Genomic DNA, 13,781 nt, shown 5'->3' on the forward strand with positions numbered 1-13,781 from the left:
TTGGAGTCCTGACATATCAAACCAAAAGTTAATTTTCATTTTATTGAATAAATATCTTATCTTATTAATACATTTTTACAAACAGCTCAAAATCAAAATAATTTATTCAGGTAATAATATATAAACCTATCACCGGCTCAAACTGTAGATCCTACTAAAAATAATCGGCAAAAAAACTAAACTCTTTTGCTACAATTAAACTATGTAAGAGTTTAAATAATACTTATGTAAGAGCTTAAATAATACCGGCTTAGAATAGTACTCCCCCAATCTCATCCCGTGGGTGTCGTAAGAGGCGACTGAGGGACGGGGAAAAGGGGGGATGGGCAGCAGCGTCCCCCCTCCCATAAACATCTTACCCCCCCTTCTGCGCTCGCCAACACGCCTGCCCAGCGCGGCGAGTATGGGCAAACCCCTCCCTTAATGGCAGATGCGCCCAAAAAAAAGGCCCCCAGTTACCGGCAAGCCCGCTAGGCCCGACCAAGGTAGCGGTCGCGGTATCGGCAGGGCAGGGGGTGCTAAGAATCACCGGTTCACGGCAGGCTACCGTATAAAACGACTGCACATGGCAACGTATAATGGACGCTCGATGAGGCGGGACCATCACCTCGCCGAATTAGAAGTAGAGTTAAGTCATATAAACTGGCATATATTGGGGTTATCTGAAGTCCGAAGACAGGGGGAGGACACGATAACTCTAGAGTCCGGTAACTTACTCCACTTCCGCGAAGGTGATAACCTCTCCCTGGGTGGTGTCGGTTTTCTAATCAAAAAGGATCTCATTAGCAGCATTGTGGAAATCAGTAGTGTGTCGAACCGGGTAGCGTACCTTGTCCTAAAACTTTCCGACAGGTACTCCCTGAAGGTCGTACAGGTATATGCGCCAACTTCGACATACTCTGATGATGTGGTCGAAGCGATGTACGAGGACATCGCAAAGGCCCTCAACGACACCTCGAAGGCCCACTACAATGTTGTTATGGGAGACTTCAATGCTAAAGTCGGAGTACAAGATAGCGGTGAATCGAAAGTCGGACCTTACGGCTTGGGCTGCAGAAATCACAGGGGGCAAATGCTGGTAAACTTTCTCGAAGCGCAGGGGCTTTTTTTGATGAATTCTTTCTTTCAAAAGAAGCCTCAGAGGAGGTGGACCTGGCGAAGCCCCGATAACGTGACAAGGAACGAGATAGACTTTATCATTTCGAATAAAAGGCACATATTTAGAGATGTTTCAGTGATCAACAGGTTTAATACCGGAAGTGATCACCGCTTGGTTCGAGGCACTCTAAATATCAACTTAAAAGCCGAAAGATCGAGAATGATGAGGTCTACTCTCCGACCTACCATGCTCCAAGCTGCTCAAGGCTCCGAAAAGTTCCAAATGGAACTTCAAAATCAATTCACCGCGTAGGAAACCATAAGCAGCATTGATGAGAGAACCGACACGCTGGTCAAAATACTGCAAAACACATCCCGCAAGTGTTTTCCGCCACAGAGAAGAGACAACGCACCAAAACTCTCTGCTGAGACACTCGAGCTCATGAGAAAACGACGAGAACTACCATCGTTTTTGTCAGATAAGACCTTAAATCGAACAATAAAAACGCTGACGCGTCGCGATCTCCGACGCTCCAATACCCGTGCCATCAAGGCTGCGATTGAGCAAAATCGGGGATCGAAAGTGTTCGCTCGCAAATTAGGGAGGCCGCGTCTGACAAAACTTAAAACTGAAAATGGTGGGGTCGTTACCTCTAGGCCTGAGATTGTCGGAGAAGTAGAGAGGTTTTATGGGCAGTTGTTCTCTTCACGATCGGATAAACCCGTGGGAATCAGTATTGATGACCAGCGCGCCCCTCTTATGCGCCATTACTCCGAGGAGCTCCCGGTCGTTGACCAAGGAGAGATTAGGGCGGCTCTAGAACTGCTTAAAAACAACAAAGCTCCGGGAGATGACGGAATCACAACAGAGTTGCTTAAGGCAGGCGGGACTCCGGTCCTGAAAGAGCTAGCAAGCCTCTTTAATTCCGTCATCCAACATGGCAAGACCCCGGAAACGTGGCGCGGGAGTGAGGTGGTACTGTTTTTCAAGAAAGGTGATAAAACCCTCTTGAAAAACTACAGACCAATCTCCCTCCTGAGTCCCGTGTATAAGCTGTTCTCAAGAGTCGTCACGAACCGTCTAGCCAGACGACTTGACGAGTTCCAGCCCCCAGAGCAAGCCGGCTTTCGATCAGGCTACAGCACCGTGGACCACATCCATACTGTTCGGCAGATTGTGCAGAAGACCGAAGAGTACAATCAGCCGCTGTGTATGGCATTTGTGGACTACGAGAAAGCCTTCGACTCCATCGAAACCTGGGCAGTGCTCGACTCATTGCAGAGATGTCATATCGATTGGAGATATATCGAGGTACTGAGATGTCTGTACAACGCCGCTACAATGACTGTCCACATCCAGGACTGTAAGACGAAGGCGATCCAACTGCGCAGAGGGGTGAGACAGGGGGATGTAATATCCCCGAAACTGTTCACCAACGCGTTGGAAGACGTTTTCAAAACGCTGGATTGGACTAGGTATGGAGTCAATGTAAACGGCGAGTACATCTCACACCTTCGATTTGCCGACGATATCGTCATCATAGCAGAGTCGCTGGAACAACTCACCGAAATGCTGCGTAGCCTAGGCGAGTCTTCCCGGTGTGTCGGTCTCGGTATGAACTTGGACAAGACCAAGGTCATGTTCAATAGGCATGTCGTGCCGGGACCGATATACGTCGAGGGGAAACCTCTCGAAGTTGTTAGTGAATATACCTACCTAGGACAGATAATACAAGTCGGTAGGAACAACTTCGAGAAGGAAGCCGATCGAAGAATTCGCTTGGGATGGGCAGCATTTAGCAACCTTCGTCAAGTCCTCAAGTCGTCTATACCGCAATGTTTAAAGATGAAAGTCTTCAACCAATGCGTCTTACCTGCCATGACATACGGTGCCGAAACGTGGACACTAACTGCGGGACTAGTCCACAAATTCAAAGTCGCTCAGCGTGCTATGGAGCGAGCTATGCTCGGAGTATCTTTGAAGGATAAGATCAGAAATGAGATTATCCGGAAAAGAACCGGAGTCACCGACATAGCTTGCAAAATTAGCAGGCTGAAGTGGCAGTGGGCTGGTCACGTATGTCGTAGGACCGATGGCCGTTGGAGCAGACGAGTCCTAGAGTGGAGACCGCGAATCGGCAAGCGCAGCGTAGGGCGCCCTCCAGCCAGGTGGACCGACGACCTTAAGAAGGTGGCGGGCACCAACTGGATGCGGAAGGCGGAGGACAGGGAGCTTTGGCGCACCTTGGGAGAGGCCTATGTTCAGCAGTGGACAACGATTGGCTGTTGATTGATTGATTGAAGAGTTTAAACACAATTTTTTATCATATTTATAAGCCCTTATCGAGCAATACGTCTTATTAATGAAAGTTTTTTAAGAGGGAGAGTTGGTTCCTCCTAACTGGCCTAGGCCAGTCTGGGTACGGGCCGCGGGGTTGCCCCCTAACCTGTCGTGTCTTTAATTTTTGGCCCATAGGGGCCAGGGTCACAGCGACCCAGTGGCTGTAAGTTTTTTAATTCAGCTACAAGATAATATTATAGATGGCACTGTAGTCATATTATCAACTTATACTATAAACTTATACTATAAAGTTCAAAAGTCGATACTGGACACCATAGACAATGTAGACGAGGAAATCAAAAAGTATGAGGAGTGAGTAGCTTCACAAGCCTTTATTTAAACCCGAAGTGTTTCTGGGTGAACTCTTATGTATGACCTTAAAACGAGTTCCATACTATTGGTAATGGTAATAGTATTGTCTATAGCTACGCCAACCACCCTTGCTAGATACTTGCCTTTCACGCCAAAGGTTGTGGGTTCGGTTCCCACTCAGGACAGACAATTGTGTGCATTAACATGTCTGGTTTTCCTGAGTCTGTGTGTAATTGTCTATACAATAGTATATCAGTTGTCTGGTTGCCATAGTACAAGCTCTGCTTAGTTCGGATCAGATATATATATATAGTTGAACGCAAATCACAGTATTGTCGGCTGGCAGGGTGGCCGTGTTCCCGGTGAGCTGCTTGCGCGGCGCCGACCTCAACGCGCTGCACGCGTGCCTGCTGGCACTGGCGCCGCGCCACGACCTGCAGCGCCCCGAGGACGTGAGTGAACCATATGTTGCGCAGTTGACTAGTATCCTTTTTATTAAATTATAAATGTTATAATTTATGTCACTTTACAGGAGGCGTGCGAGTTTCAAATAGACGAAATTTTCCACGTAGGGGACTCGACGGGGTCCGTCGTGGGGGGACTGCTCGCGCGAGGGCGACTCTACGAGGGCGACGAACTTATCATAGGTGCGTTGCGTTCTGTTAGTTGTGAGATGAATAGAGCGACGTATATTTAACACCACCCCCCCCCCCGCAGGACCTCTGGAGTCCGGCGAGTTCGCGGAGATATCAGTGCTCACGATATACCGCAACCGCGTCCCGTGCGGCAGCGTGCGCGCGGGACAGTCGGCGTCGCTGGGCCTGGGTCGCTTCCCGCCGGGACTGCGGCAGGGCATGGTGCTGCTAGCGCGGCCGGGGGGCTACGCCACGGGACACGAGCGGCCCACCTTCGGAGGCTGTCCGCCCGGGACTTGCAGAGGACGACAGGTGGGTCGCTAATTCAAACCTTATTACTAAATAAAAACTTACATATATTTAAGGCAGAATATATATACGCGGCCAGTAGTGCTATTCTAGAATTTTAGATTCATCACTCTCCGGTGAAATGTTGACATGATGATGATGAGTGAGAGAATGTTCTTACAGAGTAGCCATACTGGTTGTAGCTTTATATTTAAAATTATATTATACAAACGATTTAAAAAGGCTTTTTTGAATAACGTCTCTACCGCCATTGCAATACTTAGTATTATTGTGTGCTAGTTTGAAAGATGAGTTAGACAGTGTAACTATAGGCACAAGAGACTTAATATCTTAGTTCCCAAGGTTGATGGCGCATTACGATGTTAGGGGTGGTTAATAGACTGTGACAAAGTCTATGGGTAGTGACGACCACTTACCATATGGTGGTCATTTGCCAGCGTACCTATACGAAATTAAAAAAGTGATATATTTTTTTATTTTCAAAATTCATTGATACAGATATCAGAACTAGTCCACTCGTCGCAAGCTTCGGAGAAGAATCGAAAGAACGCGAGGAGACAGAACAAAAATATCCTCCAGGACATCGCCAACGTGAAGAACAGCCTCACGAAGACATCGGACACGAAGTGCACGAACGTGTACGTGTCGGACGACGGGAGCAAGTACAGCGACGCGCACGTGTCGAGCGACACGCAGGAAAAGTGCGTGTGTGACGACCTGGTGTTCCTCGAAGACCCAAACGACCCTAGACGCTGTATATACTTTCAGGTGAGCAGAAAACTCTACTCGTTTTTAAAAGATTAGCAAACCTTAGATATGTGATTCCACGCGATTCGCTACCAGCTCTGCTGTATTGTACACCACAAACACTTCTCGATCAATATATCTCTATATATAACACGACACTGTTACACTTAACCACTTATATACACTTTAGTTTTACTTACAAAGTTCCGATAACAACTTCACAGATAACCAAAAGGCTAAATTTTTCGCGAATCCATAGTCAATACCACAGATTATTTAGATTTCGACCAAATTTCAAGGTCAAAGTTGCTTATATACTCTACTTGCTATTGGAATCGACTATAGACTTGTATATGTTTGCACAGCACATTGTGTGTGTGTGTGTTTTTTTATCCGTAACAGCACGTGAATGTCCTACTGCTAGGCGAAAGGCCTCCTCTCCCTTTTTTGAGGAGAAGGTTTGGAACTTATTCCACCACGCTGCTCCAGTGCGGTTTGGTAAATACACATGTGGCAGAATTTCAGTGAAATTAGACACATGCAGGTTTCCTCACGATGTTTTCCTTCATCGTAAAGTACGAAATGAATTATAATCACAAATTAAGTACATGAAAATTCAGTGGTGCCTGAACCATCTTGGCTGTTTTTTTTTATATGCTAGCAATATTAGCACAGACTGTGCAATATAATATGTAATGCGGTCATGAATTAAATTTGATTGAATGTAACAGGCATCCGTGCATGTCCTGAGACACTCCACGGCCACCTACCCAGGGTTCCAGTGCTCTGTGCATGTCGGGAACGTGCGTCAGACGGCCATTATCGAGGTAACGAATACATACATCAAACTCACTTTGCGGAATGGAATTAAATAGTTTAATTTTGGTATAATTTGTGGTGTTGCGTAAAATACTTAAGTATGATAATGATATTTATTTTTTTATGTTATATTCCTGTTTAGCGGTAGAATATCTGATGAGTGGGTGGTACCTACCCAGGCGGGTTTGCACAATGCCCTTACCACCAGTTACCACACACACTTATAATATATTCTGCCGCCAAACAGCAATGGCATTGTTGTTGGTGAGTAAAACAGTGTAACTACAGGCACGAGGGATACAAAAAACGACAAACGATGATGGTATTTTTATGTTACATAAAAACAGTGTTGCCAACCTCTTAGAAGAATCCTCCTGACGGATGAATTGAAACAAATACAAAATACATTTATAATATGATGTTAAAAAAAAGCAAATCAAGTACTGCAAGTAGCATTAGTAAACTTGAAATATACTCAATTAAATGAAGCTGAAGAGTTAATCCCCGGAGAGAATTTCTTTAAAAAAATGTTCCTCCTTAAAAATGTCTGACCTGAAAATATCCTATTTGATTTCATCTGACATAGCCCTATTTAGGGGGAAAACCCCCAAGTTGGCAACACTGTATAAAAAAAATGTGGACCATCCATATAAACTTTCATATATTTAACACTAGCGGACAAATTTTTAATAAACCATCATATGTGATCGAGCAAATTTTCACTCTTAACTCATTTTTATTCAGTCAGTTAATTAACCAGTGTCAGAGTTTTTATTACGTATATAACATACATGCAAAACGTCTATGCTTATGTATAAATAATATTGCAATATATAAAGGCTTATATATATATATATATATATATATATATATATATATATATATGAAAATATAATATGGAACTAATGGCTTCTTATGTATGTACACACATAAATCCAATTTCTAGTTAATATTAAATAATTATATAACTAGGTTTATGAAATAACGTACATACACAATGGATATTACATCTTGGTTCCCAATGTTGGTGGCACATTGACAATATAAATGATGGTTAATATTTCTTAAAACGCCAATGACGCGGTGGAGAATTACCACCAAAATTTCATTTGAAATTAAAAAAGAGAAACAGAAATCGCAACAGTAAAAGGTTATGTCTTTATATTTGAAAATATGTACATTCAAAAACATTAAATTCTTAGTTATACCATGTTTGCCTATCTACCCTTCCGTGACGCCACGGTGACACGACTATGATAATCTTATCGTATGTTAAATTGTTACAATAATAACTTATTTAGAAGTTAGTTGACTTAAAATTTCAAATAAACTGAGATTTAAATTAAATATTCTTATTTAAAATCAAAATAGCACTATGCACGTGTTAATATTGAATTTAATACACCTTTTACAATTAGTTGAAATGTATATTTATCTTCTTTGCAAATATTGATATTTGAGTATCAAGTAGATGGTTAATATTTGTCTCTGGTCAGACACTCTCTGTCCAATAAAAAATAATTTATTATAAGGGAAATGGTAAATGGGGTGGTTGAGATGCTAATCTATTCTCTTCAAAGTCCTCGTATAATTATGACTGCCTCGTTGGTCTAGTGGCTTGATGTAAGGCAGACCCCTTCCGGGTTAATTCCCAGGTCGGGCAAATAAAAAAAGCTATTGGGTTTGTCTGTCAGAAAATTCTGAGTAGCAGCCCGGAGTCTGGAAGTTGGAAATGTGTACACTCCCGTGCCTCGGAAAGCACTTAAAGCTGATGGTCCTGCGCCTGAACTCTTTCCGGTCGTATCGGATTGCCGTCCCATCGGATTATGAGAGATAGGGAATAGGGAGTGCACCTGTGTTTGCGCACACACTTGTGCACTATAATATCTCCTGCGTATTTGGCTAATCAATCTTGAGATTGGCCGCCGTAGCCGAAATCGGTCTGGAGGACATTATTATTATAATTCAATTATAGATTAAAAGAGTCAATTAGTCTAATCGTTCGGTGAGACCGACTCACTGTTTATGATCTCCTGGTACATTAACACTGTAATCCTAACTGGAACTAATTGACTCTTGTAATATAATCGTTCGGTGAGACCGACACACTGTTTATGATCTCCTGGTACATTATCACTGTAATCATAACTGGAACTAATTGACTATTTTAATCTAATCATTCGGTGAGACCGACACACTATTTATGATCTCCTGGTACACTAACACTGTAATCCTAACTGAAACTAATTGACTCTTTTAATCTAATCGTTCGGTGAGACCGATTCACTGTTTATGATCTCCTGGTACATAAACACTGTAATCCTAACTGGAACTAATTGACTCTTTTAATTTAATCGTTCGGTGAGACCGACTCACTGTTTATGATCTCCTGGTACATTAACACTGTGATCATAACTGGAACTAATTGACTCTTTTAATCTAATCCTTCGGTGAGACCGACTCACTGTTCATGATCTCCTGGTACATTAACACTGTAATCATAACTGGAACTAATTGACTCTTTTAATCTAATCGTTCGGTGAGACTGTCTCACTGTTTATGATCTCCTGGTACATTAACACTGTAATCCTAACTGAAACTAATTGACTCTTTTAATCTAATCGTTCGGTGAGACCGTCTCACTGTTTATGATCTCCTGGTACATTAACACTGTAATCCTAACTGAAACTAATTGACTCTTTTAATCTAATCGTTCGGTGAGACCGACTCACTGTTTATGACCTCCTGGTACATTAACACTGTAATCCTAACTGAAACTAATTGACTCTTTTAATCTAATCGTTCGGTGAGACCGACTCACTGTTTATGATCTCCTGGTACATTAACACTGTAATTCTAACTGAATCTAATTGACTCTTTTAATCTAATCGTTCGGTGAGACCGACTCACTGTTTATGATCTCCTGGTACATTAACACTGTAATCCTAACTGAAACTAATTGACTCTTTTAATCTAATCGTTCGGTGAGACCGACTCACTGTTTATGATCTCCTGGTACATTAACACTGTAATCCTAACTGAAACTAATTGACTCTTTTAATCTAATCGTTCGGTGAGACCGTCTCACTGTTTATGTTCTCCTGGTACATTAACAACGTAATCCTAATTCTAAATATTTGAAACTAATAATAATAATATCCTGGGACATTTTTCACACACGGCCATCTGATCCCAAATTAAGCTTGTACAAAACTCGTGCTATGGAAACCAGACAACTGATATACTACTGTTATAAATCAAACAATTATTAAAATAAAAAAAGATTTATTTGGCCTTCGGCCTCAAGTACATACACAATTTATGACTTTAAACAAACATAAAATAATTAGTAATTTAATTAAATCGGTAATTATTCGGGCAGAGCTTCCGCACACTTCAAAAGTTAACGTAATAATGAGCTCTTATCGCCAACATCTCGTCTTATATAGGCAGGTGTGGTGTTGCTGAATTAAAATATTAGTCTTCCTCCAACACGGCCTCTCCTGACGGGGCTGCGTCCCTGAAGCCCTCAGATGAACTTGTGGATGGACCGGTAACACCCACAACATCCGATAACTGCTCAGCATTGTCATCATTGGTTTCTGAGGAAATAAACACACAAAAATCCATCATTAGTCACGTCTGTTCTATTACTCAACAAGGCATATATTTGTATATTTGTCAACTACACAAGTCAGTTTGAATAGACTACATAGGTTTTACACAGGTCTGGTCCCACGCAACCGAATACCTCGCACAAAGTCGTGTGTACGAACAGGTTTTATATCAGTCTATAGTAGGTCACCCCAGATACCTATACATCATGGATTTACACAGGTCTGTTGTCAGCTGCGCAACCGACTCACCCCAGAAACCATTGTGGTCAACCCAATACCGCGCGCACAGGTTTTACATGGGTCTTTTCCACTAGCACGTCTCACATTTACATGCTACAATAAATAAATAAAGTCAAGACAAATAACAACTCATGCACAACAAGTAAATACCTTCAAAAAATGCAGCACAAGTTTCCGTAGAATCCGTTTTACATGTTTCCAATGGTTTTTGCTGAAACAATTATTAAATTGGCTAAGGTAACAAACTGCGTAAGAAATATCTGGACGGGTGAGCAATGATAAATAAATCAAACTTCCTATCAATTGCTGGTAAGGATATTTAGTGGAACAAATATCTTCCTTTTTAAGTTTCAAATTTACCTCCATTGGTGTATTTATTGGATTACAATCTTCCATGTTAAATCTCCTTAACAACTGTTCAACAAATTGTTCTTGGTCTACAATCAAAGCATTGTTTTCTTTTCTAACCTTCATGCCTAAACATTGTCGGATTTCTCCTAAATCTTTTAACTTAAATTTTGAATTTAATTCAGTTTTTAGACATTCAGTTTCAATTTTACAGTCAGAAAAAATAAAAAAGTCATCAACAAACAGAGCTATAAATGTTTTAGATTTCTCATTCTGCTTAACAAACAAGCACGGCTCATACAAAGACTTTTTATAACCTAATCCTTGTAAACAATCATCTACTCGTTTATACCATGCCCGAGCAGATTGCTTCAAGCCATAGATTGCCCTATTCAACTTTAGTACTTTATTTTCTCTATTCTGACAAACAAAATTTTCTAGTAATTTCATATAGACAGTTTCATCCAAATAGCCATTTAAAAATGCTGTGGTAACATCTAGGTGAGTTATATCTAGGCCATATTTGACACTCAATGCAAATAAGAGTCTTAGTGTAGAGTATCGAAGCACAGGGGAAAATGTCTCTTTGTAGTCTATACCTGCTTTTTGGGTGAAGCCCTTCGCCACCAAACGCGCACGATATCTCACTTTTTCACACTTGTCTAATTTCTTTTTAAACACCCACTTACACTGAACCACTGTAGCTTTATTTGGCTTATCCACCACTTCCCATGCCATATTATCTTGGAATGACTTGAGCTCCTCCTTCATAGCCTGACACCATTCTTCTGCCTCTGGACCGCTTATAGCCTCTTCATATGTTATCTGGTCTCCATACAGATTAAAATCTGCTTCAACACACATATTACTGCAACCGTATCTCTCTGGCTTCTTTCTTTGTCTTACTTCTGCCTTCGGTTTAGTCATCTGATTAAGGTCCTTCAATTCTCTCAATGGTACAGTATCGAAAAACTCTTCTGAGGAACTAGTAGATGGTTCTTCTTCTACATAAGTACTATCATCCTTTGATATTACTGTACTAGTAGATTCATCAGAGTCGGAGTTGGTTTGGTCTTCATGTTGCTCGGCAGGATTTGCTGGTGCGCTTGGATTCTCTTCAACTACTGCTTGTATTATTTCTGGGTTATGATTTGGTTCTATTATTGTAACATCTGGGCTTGTTATTACTTTGTTGGTCTTTGGGTTATATAGCCTATAGCCCTTCACCTTAGCGTATCCAACAAGTTAATGTTTTTCTGCCTTTTTGTCCCACTTCAGGCGTTTCTCTTTAGGAACATGTGACATTACTATACTACCAAATACTCGTATGTGACTGATATTTGGTTTTCGACCATGCCAAAGTTCATAAGGAGTCTTCCGGTGCAGTCCTGAAGCTATTGATCGGTTTTTTAAATATACAGCTGTATGTACTGCTTCTGCCCAGAACTTTTTCTCTAATTTAGCATCATATAACAGACACCTTGCTTTTTCAACAATAGTTCGGTTAAAACGTTCACACATTCCATTCTGTTCTGGACTATAAGGATTAGTTCTCTGATGAATGATGCCGCTTTGTTTCAAAAAATCTCTCATTTCATTTGAACAAAATTCTGTGCCATTATCAGTCCTTAAGGTCTTAATACTGGAATTTGTCTGTTTTTCAACCATATTCTTGAACTCTCTGAAAGTGGCAAAAACTTCACTTTTATTTTTCAAAAAATACACGAATGACATCCTGCTATAATCGTCAACAAATAGCAAGAAATATCTGGATGAACCAATTGATTTGTTCTCCATTGGGCCACACATCTGCATGCACAATCTCGAGGACTCTTTCACTTCTGTGACTGCTCTGTGGAAAAGGTAACCTTGTCTGCTTGCCCTCACAGCACACTGTGCAGTTGAACTTGCCAATGTCAGCTTTGTTGTCATACATTAAACCTTCAACAGCACCATTTTTCATTGCATTCATGTCTGTACTATTAATATGACCGAGTCTTCTGTGCCATGTTACATCTGAGGTTGTTCTAGCTGAAGCTGCTAATGAATATGCTGGCCGAGTGTTAAGTCTGTATACTCCATTCACCAACTGTGCTATGCCAATCAACTCGTTCTGCCGATTTCTGATGTAACAATGTTCTTGTTGGAAACTTACTTTGTTGCCATGCTTTATCAACTGGCTGACCGACAAAAGGTTAGTAGTAAGATCTGGTATACATAACACATCCTTGACCAAAATATCATGTTCTGAATTCTCAACAACCGTCGTAATCTGTGTATCTCCTGAACACAACACTGGCATAGTTGTTTTATTAGCAACTATAATCTCCTTTGTTGTTAGGTTATGTGACGTATTTTTAATGTTTTCCTGACATATCATCATGTGATTGCTGGCTCCCGAATCGATATACCATTCTTGCTTACTGAAACTGCCATTGAGGAAAACTGCACTAAATGCATTTACTTGCTTTTCTTTATTTTGTGGGCACTGGTTTTTATAATGACCAATTTGTTTACATTTGTAACATTTAATAGGTTTGACAGGTCGATTTGACATTGACGTATCTCCAGTTTTGCCAATTTTTTTTCGTTGCCAGTTTTTAGCCGTTATAAATGCACTTTCTGTTTCAGTACTACCAACATTATCACTCATGTCTATCAATTTTGTTTTTACGCTGACGTGACAGCGGAAATGGCGATACCTGAGTGCTCTATGGCCATTATCATTGGCGAAAATTTGTCGAGTAGTCACGCCAATAACAATGAACCTACCCATTCTTCATTAATATCAAAGCCGGTTCCTTTCAATTTATGCGCCGTATCAATGAGCTGAGTTATGTACGCCGTCATTGAATCGCAATTTTCGAGCCGTATAGAGATGAGAGTTCGCAACAAACTGATTCTGCGTGTAAAACCCGAATCATCAAACAGCGATTTTAGCTTTGTCCAAACACCGTGCACTGTTTTTTCACACTTTATATGCACATACAGGGATGAATCGATGGCCATTACTAATTTCGCTTTTGCCTTTTGATCTTCGACGCTAGTTGCTGTTTCGCCATCTTTCTTGTTGATATCTACGCCTTCCAATATCATAAAATTCTCAACCGCGAACGCCCACTCGTCGTAGTTTTCGCGTCCCTTGAGTTTAGGAACATTTACGATGTAACTACCAGCCATTTCACTGCAGAAAACTAATACTTTTTACTGAAATTAGCGGGTCTGGGCCCATAACCTAATGAAACACTCGTTGAGTTTTTACAGACTAAACAGTTTTTATTTGAACGGAAGACACAATGACAGAACAAATAGGGT

The sequence above is a fragment of the Nymphalis io genome, chromosome 30, assembly GCF_905147045.1.
Source record: "Nymphalis io chromosome 30, ilAglIoxx1.1, whole genome shotgun sequence".
NCBI classification, from domain to species: domain Eukaryota; kingdom Metazoa; phylum Arthropoda; class Insecta; order Lepidoptera; family Nymphalidae; genus Nymphalis; species Nymphalis io.